Below are 15,324 nucleotides of genomic sequence, written 5' to 3'. Positions count from 1 at the left end.
AACAAGTGAGGGAGGGGAACTGTTTTTGTATGAAATGGAAATCCTGGGTGAAATCCTGAAGGGAGTTTGCCATTATTTGAATTGGGTTCTTTATTGTTTTAAGAACAGGAGAAAAAAAAAAGTAGAGAGGAAAAATGAACAAGAGTGTTCAAATGTAGAAGATTTGCTTTTCCTGTCAGGCATTATATTCTGTTTATTGCTGCGCCATGTTATATCTGGATGTATGCTTCTACATCTCATTATCTGATGGTCTTTAAGAAAATATGAGAACTTGAGAACAAAAAGCCAAACAAAGCCCACATTTGCTCTTGCCAAATTTAATCACTTTAATATAGAAAGATAATCATGAATATGTCCACTGTGTGCTTAAATGTATTCCTCTGTTTCTCAGATTATAATTAGCTTTTAACAATCGCCCCCACCACCAAATCAACATACATAAGTATTTTCCTGTGCTTTCTGAAGCTAAAGGCTCTGCAGATTACAAGGTGGATTCCTGCCTCCCCAGACACTTGTCACTGCAGCACTCCAGCACATTGCTGGGGATAGAATTCATTCGTGCCACTTGCGATTCAGTGGGAAAATCTTCCCCGGAGCTCAGCAAATGCCCCAAGCCTGGGCCTGATCTGGCAAGGTCAGACTGCAAACATCTCTCCACACTCACTCAGAGCAAGGCCCGGCTCAAACCCTGCTTTGTCCAGCTGTCAGAGGCCTGAGGTGGGAAGTAGCTCAGGCACAAGGGCAGAGATTGATGGACTGGAAATACATCCATCGGAACTTGGGGCTGAGGTGTCTTGGATCCTTCTCTCCAGGCTTTTCAGCAGCCATCCCTGCCAGAAATACAGCAAACACCCATTCTTTTATTAGCCCCTTTGGTATCTAATAAGGCTCTGCTTGACAGCTCCAGCTTCTGGGTTCCTGCTGCAGCAGCCTGCTCCTGCTTGTATGCTCTTGAGATAGGAGTCCGTGGGGGGTGGGACCTGTTAAACACAGAAATACTGGGAAAAATGGTACAGAAATGTCCCTCTTCAGTGGCAAAGAAAATTCAATTGAGCTACTCTACTGCTCTCATGAATCCAGGAGAGAAAACCCATGAGGATAACTTAGGACTTTAGAGAGAGCAAATTTAGGAGTTCAAAGTCACTGTGTCTGTTTGAAGGCAAGGCCACTTCTGTCATGCCTTGCTCACCTCTGTCAGATTCAGAAATTAAGGCTGTACCCCCCACAAATCCTGAAATCTGGTAAAAGGAGTGCAGAGCCTGATCACCAGTTCTTGGGCAAGAATTGTACAGCCAGCACTGAGGAAATTTTGTTTCCTGATTTGTGAACTGAAAAGATGAATTTGGGATGAAACAAATAGGGAATTCCATGAAAACCCATGTACAGAGGGTTTTCTGACTGGCTGCAAGAGGCTGTCAAAATCGGAGCAAAATTTTACTTATCCTTCCTTAAAACCCACAAGTGCCAGAGCATAAATCAGAGCTCTACTTGGAAAGTGGAGAGATGCCCTGAAGTTTGAGTCAGGAGCAGGAGAAAACCAAAAGTATAAAAAAACCCTGTGGTTAGGAGTGTTCTTCCCCATTTAAATACATCCTAAAATCGTCAGTGATCTTGAAACAGAGAATTTCTTTTCCCTTAAACTCTCCAATTTCTGAGCCAGTCTTCAGTCCTTAGGGTGTGCCCTTTGCCTTCATCCTCATTTCTTGGACAATCTGATCTCTTTGCCTTTGGGGCAGATAACCTCAAAATGTTGGCACTCAGGGAAAATTGAATGGATTTGCTTCCAGAAGGGAAATTTGCCCAAACAACAAGGAAGTGCTTTTGAATGTACTGACTAATTATCCCTGCTTCTTTTTTAATATGTCTTGCATTGTTTCATACAGAATTAGCACATTTCCAGAAGTATTTAATGACCCCATTCTTATCCTTGAATGATTTTACCTCGAAGTCTGTAACTAGGATATTGGGTACCCCTGAAAACAATTGGACCCAAGAGTACCAGCTGCTTGGAGACTGTTTAATTCTGTGTGTCTCACCACCAAATGTTCTGGAAAGGTCACTACCAGACCCACAAGACATAAGGGAGAGCTTGAAATCTCTGCTTCATAGTGGCATTCTTTATAGTACTTCCCTCAGTGGCAGGCTTGCAGCAATGTTTTCAAAAAAAAAAAAAAAAGGTAATTAAGCCATTAGATCAATCAAAGAAGCTAATCAGAACAAAATGCTGATTTCTGTCTCCTGTTCTGTTTCTCTTTGGATGGAGAGCAGTTGCTGATATGTGTGCTGGGCTTCTAATCCTTTAATGGGGGCTCAGGCTTTTGAAGACTCCCTCTCAGAGGTGCTATTACCAAATATATGCTTCTAATTTAACTTCTCATGCCATATTACAGTAGCCTGAAGCCATTTTAGGTGTTGGGTGTGTGAGAAAAGCCCAATGTTGATGTTTATCAGATGACCTTTTAAAGGGTAATGTGAGGGTTATCCATTGGCATGATTAAGACCATATGTAGGTGACTTTTCCCAGGCATTTCTTCCTGCTTTTCAAAATCCCATCTATTTTTACCCAAATTCAGCCAGGTACCTTTCATCTCTGGTATGTTTATGGGCATGACAAAATGAGACTGAAGCAAAGCATTTGCTCCTTTGGAGTAATTTCTATTAGAAATTTCTATTCTAAATTTCAAATTTCTAAGGAAATTTGAATATCTAGTGTCAACACAAAGATATTGTAGATAAACTCCAACTTTCTTTTCATTTTGACCCTTTCAGATATTTATAGCAGTTTCCTTTCCCTCCTCTGCTGCATTGTTACAAAGACTTCTTGAAAGACTGTGGAGAAGTGACTTTTCTCTGTGAGACTGAGCTTTTAGTGACCTTGCAGGGATGTCCTGCTATGAAGCTGCTGAGAGACAGGGATTTGAAGAATCCATTATCTGTGCTACAGACAAGGACAGAGCACAAATCTCCCTTGATGTTGTGCCTGTGAGAGTATCATTTTTGCCATTTTGGAAGCTCAGTATTTTCCTCATGGCTTGTTGTCTTGGTGGAGACCAGTTGCTAATGTTTCCTTCAAGTCTCTGAAAATGTATTATTAACACACATTGTGCTTTGTTCTTTTTTTTTTTTTGCTGTTTACAGACTGAAGATCTTTCTGTTAGTGGGTCTCACTCAGCACCATCAGCTGATATCGCTTAAAGAGGTGCCATGGTGAGATTCACTGCAAAGCACAGGTAGAGATAAAAAGGTGAGTATGGTGCTGAGATGTGAGCCAGGGAAGTGGGTGACAAGGCAGGAATCCATAGGAACTACAAACTCTTTCAGGGGAGGAAATAGGGCAAGCACCTTATGAACACTTGACATTTAAAAATTATACTTCAAAGGACTTTCTCAATGGATTGGGACTTCTGTTCATGTAAGTTGTTTTTATGACTCAGTATGCTGAGGTAAGGTTACAGCCTGGATTGTCTAAAATAAATGCAACTTGGAGCAGTTCAATATTGAGAAGCTGATGTTTTTTTAAGTTTTTCTGCCCCAGATTTGTAATTTATTATTGGAAAGTATTCATTACTTTTTCCATGGTAGTTACAGTAGCTCCTTATCTAGGAAAACATTGCACAGGTTGGGGCTTTGCTGGAGAACACTTAGAGATCTCCCCTTAGCCTAAATGTATGAATTATATTCAAATAGCACAGGAAGAGCTTGTCCATAAATTCTGGTAATAACAGCCATGAATATTATCTCACCAGTTATACCTCCCTCCCTGCCTGTGTTCCGCAGTAGCTTGCAAAAGCTATCACCATAAAATTTAGGGTGGGATTTAACATGGGAATTTGGGCTCCTTAATGTGAAAGAAGGCTTTGAAAAACTCCGTCTTAGCAAACAGCAGTGAATAATAATGATAACAATAATAGAGATAAGCCAATTCATATCTCCCCGCCCAAAATATTTATATCATGAATTATTTAATTGTATTTTATCTTCTGATGAGTGGGTTGGTAGCCTTTGCTTTGTGACAGACCCAGCAGAGCTATGGTGCAGCCTGATGCCAAGAATATGTGTTATTTCATATTCTGTTATTTGCTTTGTGTTTAAGGTGTTGAGAGGAAATTCCCCAGCAATCCGCCTGAAGTGGTTTTGCAGGGAGCAAGTATTTCAGTGTTTGAACATCACTTAGTAGAGGAGGGGGAAAAGAAAAAAATCCCTTTATTTGCTTTTTGTAATTCAGAAATTTGCCATATATCTAAAGAAAAGCATTAAAAAAAAAAAAAAAAAGGCAAGCCCAATGTGTAATTTGGGTACATATTTGAGTGTACCCAAATTAATTCTGGTGTCACTTCATCTGCCTAATTGGGCCTGAAAATAGCCTGTGGGAAGGGGGACCAGCAGCCTTGAATGCCTGAAGCAATTTGTATCAATTATTTCCCACTGTAACAGTCGTGAGTAGAAGCCTTAGCTGAGTGCCTCCATTAGCCAGGTGCCAGAGCTCTGTGCTTTCATTGCAGGCTTCCTCTGGGAGCCAAGCAGCACAGAGGAGCTGGAGCCTTGGCAGGAGCAGGAGGTGCCCCGAGCAGCTCTGCAAGGAGTGAGTGCCCTCACTGCTCTGTCACCAGCAGTCCCTGGGAGCCATCAGCACCCACCAGCCGTTCCCTGAGATAAGGCCAAGCCAGCTGGGAGGAGAATGCCTTTGATATTCCTGCCTTGCTGAGTAAGTATGCCATAACAATAACACTGAACTTTTACAGCACTTCTTCATACATGTTTGAGTGCTCCACAAACATTCATTCCCCAGGCCTTGTACCCTCCACCCATTGGAGGAAACCATTCTGTTTTTTCATTGTACCACTGTCTCAGGCCAGACCTTCCAAAGAGCTCAGCGCCCATTTTGCTGTCACTGGAGAAATTATTTCCTTTGAGTTGCCATTTTAGATACCTGTGGCCAATATCAGTCATGTTCACCCAGCTCCTGCCCCAAAATGCTTACAGCTAGACTTCTCAGGTCTGCAAAAAATTGAGCTAAAAAACTTGTGAACTGCTTTGTCTCCTGCATATAACCCTCAGAGCTCCCTGATGAGAACTTTTTTGACAAATCAAAATTCCATCAACCCTCCGCCCAGTTTTAGTCAGACTCTTCTGTTGTCTGTAGCCAGATTTCTTTTTAGCTGATGTAAAACCTTACCAGAAAAAAGTAGATACATTTGTTTTGCTCATCCGAGGTATTTGCTGTGCTGCTCTTCTGTTTGGAAACAGAGCAAGAACATACTTGTCTCAGACACAGACGTACAATAGATAAATAAAAAGAGAGATGCTACATCCCAGATAGGCATTGTTTTGTGCTTTGCTACTGCAGGCAACAGGATTAAACTTTGATTTGCATCTCCTGTCTGCATTCTCAGTGAGAAAATCCAGTCAAGGCCAATTTTGTAGTTGATCTATCTCTATGGAAAGCTGATTCCAAAGTGGTGCCAAATGTCAGTGAAGCACGGTTAAGGTTTTCACAGGAACAACAACAGAGTCTTCCAGGGAGGGCGAGCTAAGAGTGCACTCTGCAGCCCAGAGGAAAACACTGGTGCCCTGCAGTCACTGTAGCATCTGGGGAGTGCACACATTTTATTGTCTCAAAGGACAGCACCTGTACAAGCATTCACAGCTTTCATCTCTACCCCTGCCCCTTGTCTGGCCAGAGCGCCCAAAGGCCTTTATGTGGGATACAGCATTTGAGTCCTGCCCAAAGTCAAACCATCCTCTGATGCCTTCAGCTCTCATTTCCCCTAACGTGAAAATCAATAAATCATCTTGATCTGTTTGATTCTGGGGCAAGGTAACTCTGTTAGCTGGAAGTACAGCTAACAGCTTATTCCTCTTCCTAAAGCATGCCAAAGTCTCTGGTCACTCAAATGCCATCAGTCTGAGGCAGGTAATTCATGCACTTGTTGCAGTGACTCTGATCACTGCAAATTGAAATGTAAACTTCAAACATAGGGTTGCTTATCAAAGCCAAGTTTCTAATCTTTTGAGATTTGCCCATCACAAATCATAAGTGCAAAGTGGAAAAAAGGGGGAAATTTAGAGTGAGAGAACCTAGCTAAAAGCTATCAAATACATAATCTCTTCAAGTAAGGCTGGAATACCATGGAAATGGCCTGATATAACATGGAATATAGCCTGATGATTGTTTGAACTTCCTTTAACATGTACCCCTGGGAAAGGAGAGAGACACTAAAGCCTAAATGTGAAAAAAAAAAATAAAAAGAGAGAGGGATAGACAGGCAGAAGAAGCAGAACTGTTTGAGCAGTGTTTGAAGTGATGGAAAGGTGTGCCCCCCACAACACTTGCTTTACTTTCCTGTAATTCAACAGCTGCATTTCTCACAGCTCACGCCTGGAGTGGGCCCACAGAGGTGGCTGGGCACGTAAGAATAACACTGACACTGCTAGGGGCTGCACAGAAGGTGCAAATCTTTTGCCATGTGTGTAGGTATGTAATCCCTCATTAGATAATCTCAGATTCTGTAATTACAGTCATTCATTTTAAAACAAAGAGACGGCTGCCAGGGAGCTCTGATCAGTTAATAATTCAGCTTTAGCTCTCAAAAAATCCTCATCATTAGAGATCTGCGTAAATCAGAATAGCCCCAACTTCCTCTCAAGACAGAGCATCCGTGTCCTCTGCCTGATCTTCTCTGTCACTGCCAGCACAGGTGCCTGTCCTCCCTCTGAGCAAGCCCTGCATCACTAAGGCAGTGGAAGGTGAAATGATAGAAATCAATCTGCCTCTCATTAGTGGGATGAATAGAAGTGCTCTGGGGACAGGGATCAATGAGTGGGTGAGGAGATGTGTTAAGAACTGGCTAAAAGACTGATTGAAGAAGAATGTTAATACTTTTTTTTCAGATAGTTTGGAATAAGCTTTGGAGGATTTTTGGATAATGGTGTCTCAAGTGAGCAATGTCACGTACACTCCGAGTACAAACACTGCTTGATAAAACGAGCTCAGGGGAGATGCTTTGTGTGAGGCAGGTGCCTTTATGTTTTTGGAGATTTCAGAGTGTTTTCAAGTAAGAAGCATGCAGTTTCCTATAATGAGCACGGGTGTTTGCACTGGAACCGAGCCACTGAACACACACAAATATTCTGTAGGCATAAGATATGTGTGTATTTATGTCTGCCTGTGCTCAGGCACACACAAGCCCACACAAATAGCAGGAGAGCCATTTATACATATTTATTTCCCTTTTTCCTACTAGGTAGCATATTCATTGCTGCATTTGTAGCCCAAATTACCCACAAGGAGGAAAAAGTGATTTCCCTCTAAGCAGAAATAGAGATGAGGAAATGTTTCACTCTGGATGCAGTGAGAAGTGTGGGATTGTAGCAGTTCTGGAACAGGCAGCATGGACACCAGAAGAGGGCTTTTCCCAGGGCGGAGCACCTTGCATTTCTCACAGCACAAATATGGCATTGCTGCTTCAGGGCCCAGGGCCAGCTCGCTGCAGTGCAGCACTCCAGAGGGAGCCAAGGCAATTTGCCTCCACATCTTTTCCATCTTGCTCACTGCCTCACTCACTGCTGCTCTTACAGATGGCCAACATTTGTGTCTTAAACATTTATCCTTCAAAACAGAGACTTTTGTATGAAAAATATTTGGTGCCCCAAAAGATTTTCCTTAAGTTTAAATTTTCATCTTGTTTCGATCTTCAGGAAACATTTTGAAATTTTAGATGTTGTTTTTTCTGCTTTTTGTCACCCTTCTTCTGTCTCACACTCTGTTTTCTGAACACAGTAGGTATTTGCCAGTGTTGAAGGGTTTGATGGGAGGGTAATTTTCTCCTTTTTGTGCCCACTTATTTTATTATTTTTCCAATTAGTCAAGGCTTTACCCATATTGTTAATGTAGTGCATTAGAAGTTTGGCTAGCACAGGATCTCATCTTCCTATCGCACCTCTCAATGAAATAAGTACAAGAAAAAAAATTATATTAGAATCATCTTTGTTTCTCCTTTATCTGAAGTTTGTAAAATTACTAAATAGATGTAAAAATAGATAAGCATTTCTTAAAATTTTGACATTGAAGTTTTCCATGCAGTCAGTGGCAGATGGAAACTATTACTGGGAAAGAAACAGAAGTGAAAAATTTTAAATATTTTGGGTAAAGGAATACAATTTGTCTCAGCTTGAATTCTGAAATATAAACAACTTGAAAATTACATGAGTATTTGGAAAACTCCATTTCTTGTCTCTGTGCCTTGTACATGCAAGTTGAGGGCAGGGTCTAGATGGGCTTTGGCTGAAAAGCAGCACTGCAAATTCACAAGCCACCGAGAAACCTCATCTCTTCACACTCAGGTCGCATCCCAAAATCAGGCCAAAACAAGGAGCTTTCAAACTACTGGTGAGCTGGAATTTCTGAGAACATTTTCTTATGAATGCAGCAGAACATGTTGCTCCTAAAAACAAAGCCTGTCTGCTCAGAGCCCAGATTCCTAGGCCTGCAGCAGTTCTCAAGATGGACATATTTTTCCACTGAGTGTATTTGAGATGTCCCAGTTTATTTCTGACAGGACTTGTTGCCAGGCTCAGCGTCAGCATCTAGAAATTGAGATGAGATCCTTCAGCACAGCGAATCTGGATTTTGCGTCTTGGCTGTTTAAAAAAAAAAACCCTGGAGTGGGTGGACTCTGCGCCTCTCTTCTTCAGGTAGCCAAGATTCTGTTTAAAGAATACATTAGAGGTTTTGACTGATTTCAAGGCTCATCCTGACTCCTACTTGTGTCTCATGCTTTTTGCTTGTGGGTTTAGCATTTTGCAGTGACCCAAACCAGTTCAGATCCTGCAGAGGTACTGTGAGAAAAGGAATGGGTTCTGCATGTCCTTCCAAGAGGTTTGTAATATTAAGGACAAGCTTGTTACAAGTAAGAGAGTATACAGGGGTGACAAGTAATTACTGTCACAGAATATGAACGAGGTGTTTATTCCCATGCAGAGAAGTGGATCAGCTGTTTCACCAGGAAAGGTCAGTGTTTTATGTGTGTCCTCCTATGACACCCATGGGCAAAGCTCCTTGAGAGCAGTTCTAGGAAGCTGCTGTCCATTTCTGAGCACCTGGATGATGGCGATACCGGAGCCACGTGTACAAATGGCCACTGCTTGCCAGGGTTTTATCATTTGTGGCTGTTAGCAGAAGTGGATGGTTTTGGGCCATCCATGTGAAGATGAGAAAGGCTGCCAGGGCTCTGGCTCTCCCCGTGATTACAGCCAGGCCCCCAGGAGCAGCAGGGCTGGAGGGAGGAGCACAGGGTGGGGGCCACCCTGGTTGTCCCACCGGGAGTGGGGACGGTGGCAGTGGCTGGGCCGTGGAGCAGCACGGGAGGAAACGCAGAACAATCAGCAGGGAAATCCAACCCAAAATAACAGGCTGGCCTTCACAAAAAGGAAAGGTCACTGCTTGAAAGCCACTATTTGAGAGCTGGGAGGGGTTAAAAAAGAGTGAGTGGAGGCAACTCAATGCCTCTGCAGCTCCAAAGAATTCCTTTTTTATAAGGAAAACAATGCAGGAGAACAATGTGGATATTGCAGCGCTTTCGAGGCAGTAGATTTTTTTTCCTTATAGAAAATAAATTGGAACTGCTTCCATAAACAAGAGGCATTGGCTGCAGAAGAAAGCAAGAGCTTTTGTGGAGATTTAAAAATAACCAAAAGTAAGGAGCACGCTGGCAAAGCGTTCTGTTTTCTCAGCATTGCACGGAAAACATGACACAGCCTCAGAGGCTGAGGAAGGGAAAGGCTACGAGAGCAGATTGGGAGACATAATGTGGTAAACTTCAGATCTGCCAGATTTTGTTTTGGGAGCCAGTGTCTGATGATAGGTTACCTCATGATGGGAATTGGATTGCAGACATTGCCAGCTCTTTACTTAAACATCTAAAATCTTTCAAAACGTTTTTCTCCAGCAGACAAGCTTATTCCAACAAATTATACTGCTATGTACTGTGTCCTAACTCAGTCTGGTTCTTAGAGCTGCCCATAACTGAATATTCATGAATTCCAGACAAACATCATGGTTTACTGTGCTCATGCTGTACCTGGCAAATAAATTTATCACACAAAGCACACTCAACCCCCACAATGCATTAACCTCAGCAGCTTTAACTTTTTTAATGCATTTACTTAACTGGGGGTTTTTTTGTTCAGTTGATAAAGACCAAGTGATGTTGGTGGTGTTACCTGATTCCTGACATCTCTAATTACACTAGTGCCAGCATATCCTCTGCTGCTGGAGAGGGGTTTGTACTGGACAAGCTCATTTTATTTTTCTGAATGAAAATAAGCTGCCCAGTATGCCCAGGTACACAGCAGTAAAACACTTGCTTTGGTAGAGAATTTAGTGCTTGAAAGTAGGAGGTTTATTTCATTTTAGCATGGATGAGTCTCCAATGACTTAATAGTCATGACAATGTCAATATTACAGCCAAAAGCGCTTTATCAGACAGATGTGGAGGAAAAAAATACACTGATATTCCTGTGCTGGCACACATCTGTAGCTGGAAAACAGCAGAAGAGCTGCAGTGTACAGCTGTTAGCAGAAAATTGGGGAAGAAGTGCTCTGGTGAAATTTGGCATTCAGGTTGAGGATTCATCAGTGGTGCTGTTAACACTGTCAGAATGGCTCAGTGACTCTGCCAGGCTGGTGTGGCCTCAAAGGCTGCCCCTGCTGCTGGCAGAGTGTGTGAAGCCTCTGCTGAGCAGGCAGTGGCATCCCCCCGAACACCTTCTCACAGCAGGGACGGAAATGAACCCAGCCCAGTGCATGGAAATGGGTCTCTCCAGCTGAACACTCAGGTGAAGCGACCAGAGAGCATGCCCAGCATGAACCAGGTGACCTGCACATCTCCAGGGTAATGATTCTTGCACCTTCAGAGCCACAGTGTCGCTCAGCTTTTATTTCTCCAGGCTTTTAATCACCTCTGAAACAGACGAATACTCCCCTTGGAGGCTGCTGTGCCCTGTGCTCTGGGGAGCCTGGCAGGTGGCCCCGTTGGTGAGAGGAGGGCAGCTGCAAGCAGGCAGCCCCCAGGAAAACATGGGAGTTTCAGTGGTTTCTGGAGCCTGAGGAATGGGGAGATGGCCTGAGCTCAGCAGGAGTTAAGCACAGTCATACAGAGGCCTGGCTGTTATGATTTAAGGTCGCTTAGTGAATATCTGTGGTTTCTATAGATATTTCTATATCTGTAAAGTAGGATATAGAGCCTTGTGCAGGAGAAAAAGAACTCTTTATGTAAGATATGACCTGGGCGGCATCATGCCAGGCTATCCCTTCCAGATTTGGAAGGCTTCAGTGTTTTGTGTGGCATGATGGGAAGTTTTGAAAACTAAGATTTTCTCTTTGGTGCAGGTCAGATGGGTGACGCCTGGCAGCTTGTGCACTGCCACTGTGTTAACCTGTGTGCCTCTCCTTCCCTCCCTGCTCCACAGGCAGAGCAACACGGGAGCAGCAGGGAGAGGTGGCTTTGTCCTGGAGGATCCAGGAGCTCGGGGTGGATATCTGAGCCTGCAGCTCCAGGCTGCAGCAGGACCCAAGGGCTGCACACACCCAGATACAGGTACTCTCAGAAACGTGGGCTGTCATGGCTGAGCCCTCAGGAGCTGGCAGTGCCAGCTTGGAGAACAACAGTAACTTCCAGCCTTTTCTTTTGTCTGCGTTTCCAGTGTTCAGTCAGTCTGATTACTTCTGGGCATTTGCCCAGCAGGGTGTGAAATGCTTCAGGGGCAAAAGGGGGGGGAAAAGGGAAAAACAAACTATAAAACAAACTACAATCTAAACCTCAGGAGGGAGAAGACATCTGTCAGGACAAACTCTTAAGAGAAATGGGATGAAGAATACTTGTTTACTCAATCTTTCGTATCTGTAGCTAGTTCAAAGAGGTCTCACAGTCCTTCCCATTAGCAGAGCAAAGGAAGAACAGAAAAGCCCTCAGCATAAGCCATTAAAAGCAGCAGCAGCAGCTTTGTGTGCTGGAGTGTGGCAGGCATTCCTAGGTTTGGTTTTTGGTTTTGCATCTAGCACTGGTAGAGGAAAGTTCTTTGCAAGGTGATAGTTCCAGCCTTGTATTGAAATGTGAGCAAAGAGGAACTTTCTCAGTTGGATTTGGGTTTATTCACAGCACTTGTAAACAGAGTTAACATTCAGAAAACGTGTGCAGGGAGTGTGCTGTGGATTACCACAAGTGACAAAGGATTTGGGACAGGGACAGGGCACTTTCCCCTTCAAGGTACTGGTTTTTTCTGGAAGAATTATGTGAGAGCAGAAATGGCATTGCAGTTCCCTGCACAGAATATACCCAGTGAGGTGAAGCACAGCCCAGTGGTGCCATTCACCTTCACCACAACTGGAAGCATCAGTGAAGTGAGGAGGACTGAGGAGCTCTCCCCTTTAGCACACACAACAGTCATGTCAACCAGTGTCACCCTTTTCCAGACCACTGGCATGTGCTTGGGGACAATAACCTGTGTTTTTTACAGCCAGGTCTTCTGAGCCACTGCTCACTGATCACAGTGAAAAGAAACTTGTGTACAGGCACTCTGCAAAATTGCCACCTTAGATGCCACTGAAGCACAGCTTTTGCTTTCAGGCATCTCCCCTGCAAGCTGTCCCTTGTGGCGTTTCCGCACTGGATTCGTTGTAAATTCATTCCTCCCATTTTTTATTTGTAATTTCCAAAGAATATCAGTTGACTTTTACAGCCTCTTCAGGGCTCCCCAAGCTTCATACCACACCTAAATGCTCATTTTCACTGCCTGAAGGGCTTTTCTGACCCGAATGATTCTATCAATTTGGCCTGTACTTCAGCCTAAGGGGAAAACTGTACATTGATTGCATTTTGGAGAAAAAGATTTGAATGTCCAACTGTAAATTTATCTTGTGCTTCCCGACATGGTAGGGCAGACACACCTTTTGATAAAGCATCAGACACTGTAGTTTTTATTCTTTGTGTTTGTCTGTGCTCCCATTCTGATGACCCCTTGAAGTATTATTTTTCAAAATGATATCTAGGAGAGAAATCATGTTTATTCAGGGGGAGCCATAATTTTCATCTGTTCCAAATGCACCAGGTGTGTTTTAAGCCCTGCACACACGGCAAGAGCTGCAGAGTTTGTAGTGCAGTTTACTGCAGCACTGATTTATTCTCTATTCCAGTAACCATTCCCTGGGCTGCCAGCTAGGCTCAATACCAGGAGCAGGAGAAGCAGACCCGAGAGATGCTGTGGGTGGAGCCCAGCCAGGTTTCAGGCAGCCTGCAAAGTCTGCCCTTGCAGTACACACCGGTCTGCTGTTGCCATCTGCTGGAAAAATCCCTAATGGATATTTCCAAACGTGGGGAGGAGTGTCTGCTCCTGTCACAGAACTGCTGGGGGCTCTTTGCCCTCTAGCTCCGTGTGATCTGCCCAAGAACAGCATGTGCACCAGGCTGTTACCGCTCTCTGCAGGGTGAAGCACCTTCAGCCAAGGTCAGTGCAAGAGCAAAACAATTCTGCCAACAAAACCTGCTACTAGAGAGGCAAACAATTATCCTTCCAAAAGAATTCATCCTTCTTCTCCCTTACAACTCTCCTGTTTCATCACACCACAGAATAGTTTGGGGTGGAAGAGGCCTTGAAAACGACCTAGTTCCACCCCTGTCCTGGGCAGACTCACCTTCCTCTCGGCCAGGGTGCTGTGCTGTCACAGATCAGGTGACAGATCTGTGGAAATTGTAATGATATTATTAAGGTGTGTCTCTTAGTGCCTTGCCATTCGTGAAGCCCGAGGCTTCACTTGTCCTAGTTTAGCTTTCTGATGTGGAGGAGCTGAACTGCCAGCTGATATGGAATTTGATGCTCTCTGTGGAGTGACATCCTGTAAAATTTCTGTCCCAGAAATTCTGTCATGATGGCTCTGCTCCATAAAGAATGAAACGGCCTGACTCTCAGCAATTTTTACTTCTGCAATAGTGTAAAAGTGCTGAAATTTGAGCACTGCTTATTATTTTAAAAGAAAATATTTTAAAACTTGAAGTGATAGCTAAAATCACACCTGAAAGGTAGCAAGAGCAAATACATAGAATATTTCTCCCTGTTTGTAGATATACTTTTCATTCAAAAATTTGCTGATGGGGAGATGCTTTTATGTATTTAGTGACCTTTACAGATGTATTCCCCTAGTGTTTTGAGTTGATAGAATCATGGAATAATTCAGGTTGGAAGGGGCTCTAAAGATCACCTCATTCCAAGCCTGCTGCCATGGGCAGGGACATGGTTCCATAGACCAGGTTGCTCTGAGCCTGATCCCAGAGCACCAATGGGCCTGGAACACTTCCAGGGATGGGGCAGCCCCAGCATCTCTGAGCAAGCTGTGCCAGCCAGGTGCCAGAGGAGGAAGAAAGCCCTTCCCACGTGGAGCAGAGGCTGCTGCAGCTTCGCGTAGCCTCGTGTCACCGAGTGTGTGAGACAGAAGAGCCCTTCCCGTGGAGGGATATCGGCGCTGACGGATCTTTTTTGGGAGAAGCGGAGCAATGGAACGCCAGAGCAGCCTTCAGTTCTTCTGGCAGAGTTGGGAACAGCTTGAAGCAGGAGCAGAGCTGGCCTGGTGCCTGCCAGCTCTGCAGGCAGTGGGGATGGAGAAGCTGCAGTTATCTGTCTGCTTGGCTGAGTCTTTAAAAATGAGGCACTTTTCTGTAGTTCCTTGTCTATAAGCATTACGTGAAAGTTCCCCCTAGAAGTCCAAAGGCAGCTGTTTTCTTAGCAGGAGGAAGTCAGGAGGAGGCAAAGCGGGCAAAGACATCAGATAAGTCGGGATAAAATTCTTGGCTAACCTGTTTTTTCCCCTTCCTCCAGACAGCCAGTTCTGAAGCACTGAGCAGAGATCTGCCCGGGAGGAAGAGCAGAGCCAATCTCTGAGAGCTGACCCGCGAGCTGTGGTGAGGACAGCTGCTCCCTGCCTGCACCCTGCCTTGGTGTGGGACCTGCTGAGCTGCCATTCCTGTGGTGGGAGTGTTTCTCCTCTCATCCAGCCAAGCCAGAGACCTCCTAGGGAAGGAGCAGGTAAGGTTTAAGTACCAAGATCTCCCCAGTAAGAAGTGAGGTGACGAAAGGAAATGGCCTCAAGTTGCAGCAGGGAAGGCTTAGATTGGCTTTGAGGACCAATTTCTTCACTGAAAGGGTGGTCAGGCATAGGAGCAGGCTGCCCAGGGCAGTCCCCATTGCTGGAGACATTTAAAGCATGGCAAGATGTGGTGTTTAGGGACCTGATTGGGGTGGGGGCTTGGCAGTGCTGGGGCAGCAGCCGGGCTC

The 15,324-nt window shown here is 44.4% G+C and overlaps 1 long non-coding RNA gene across 1 annotated transcript in view; it reads left to right on the top strand.

Annotated features, from left to right (window-relative positions):
- LOC113459243 (uncharacterized) overlaps window positions 1–15,324 on the top strand; it is a 47,115-nt gene that overhangs the window by 30,634 nt on the left and 1,157 nt on the right. The window contains exons 13-16 of the long non-coding RNA XR_012579348.1: window positions 3,139–3,244; window positions 4,503–4,705; window positions 11,470–11,597; window positions 14,869–15,075. This is a non-coding gene — a long non-coding RNA (uncharacterized LOC113459243). The remainder of the gene's footprint in view (window positions 1–3,138; window positions 3,245–4,502; window positions 4,706–11,469; window positions 11,598–14,868; window positions 15,076–15,324) is intronic.

This window comes from Zonotrichia albicollis, chromosome 3, assembly GCF_047830755.1.
Source record: "Zonotrichia albicollis isolate bZonAlb1 chromosome 3, bZonAlb1.hap1, whole genome shotgun sequence".
Classification (NCBI taxonomy): Eukaryota; Metazoa; Chordata; class Aves; order Passeriformes; family Passerellidae; genus Zonotrichia; species Zonotrichia albicollis.
The sequence above is the reverse complement of the archived record's forward strand: the minus strand, read 5'-3'. Positions and strand labels throughout refer to the sequence as shown.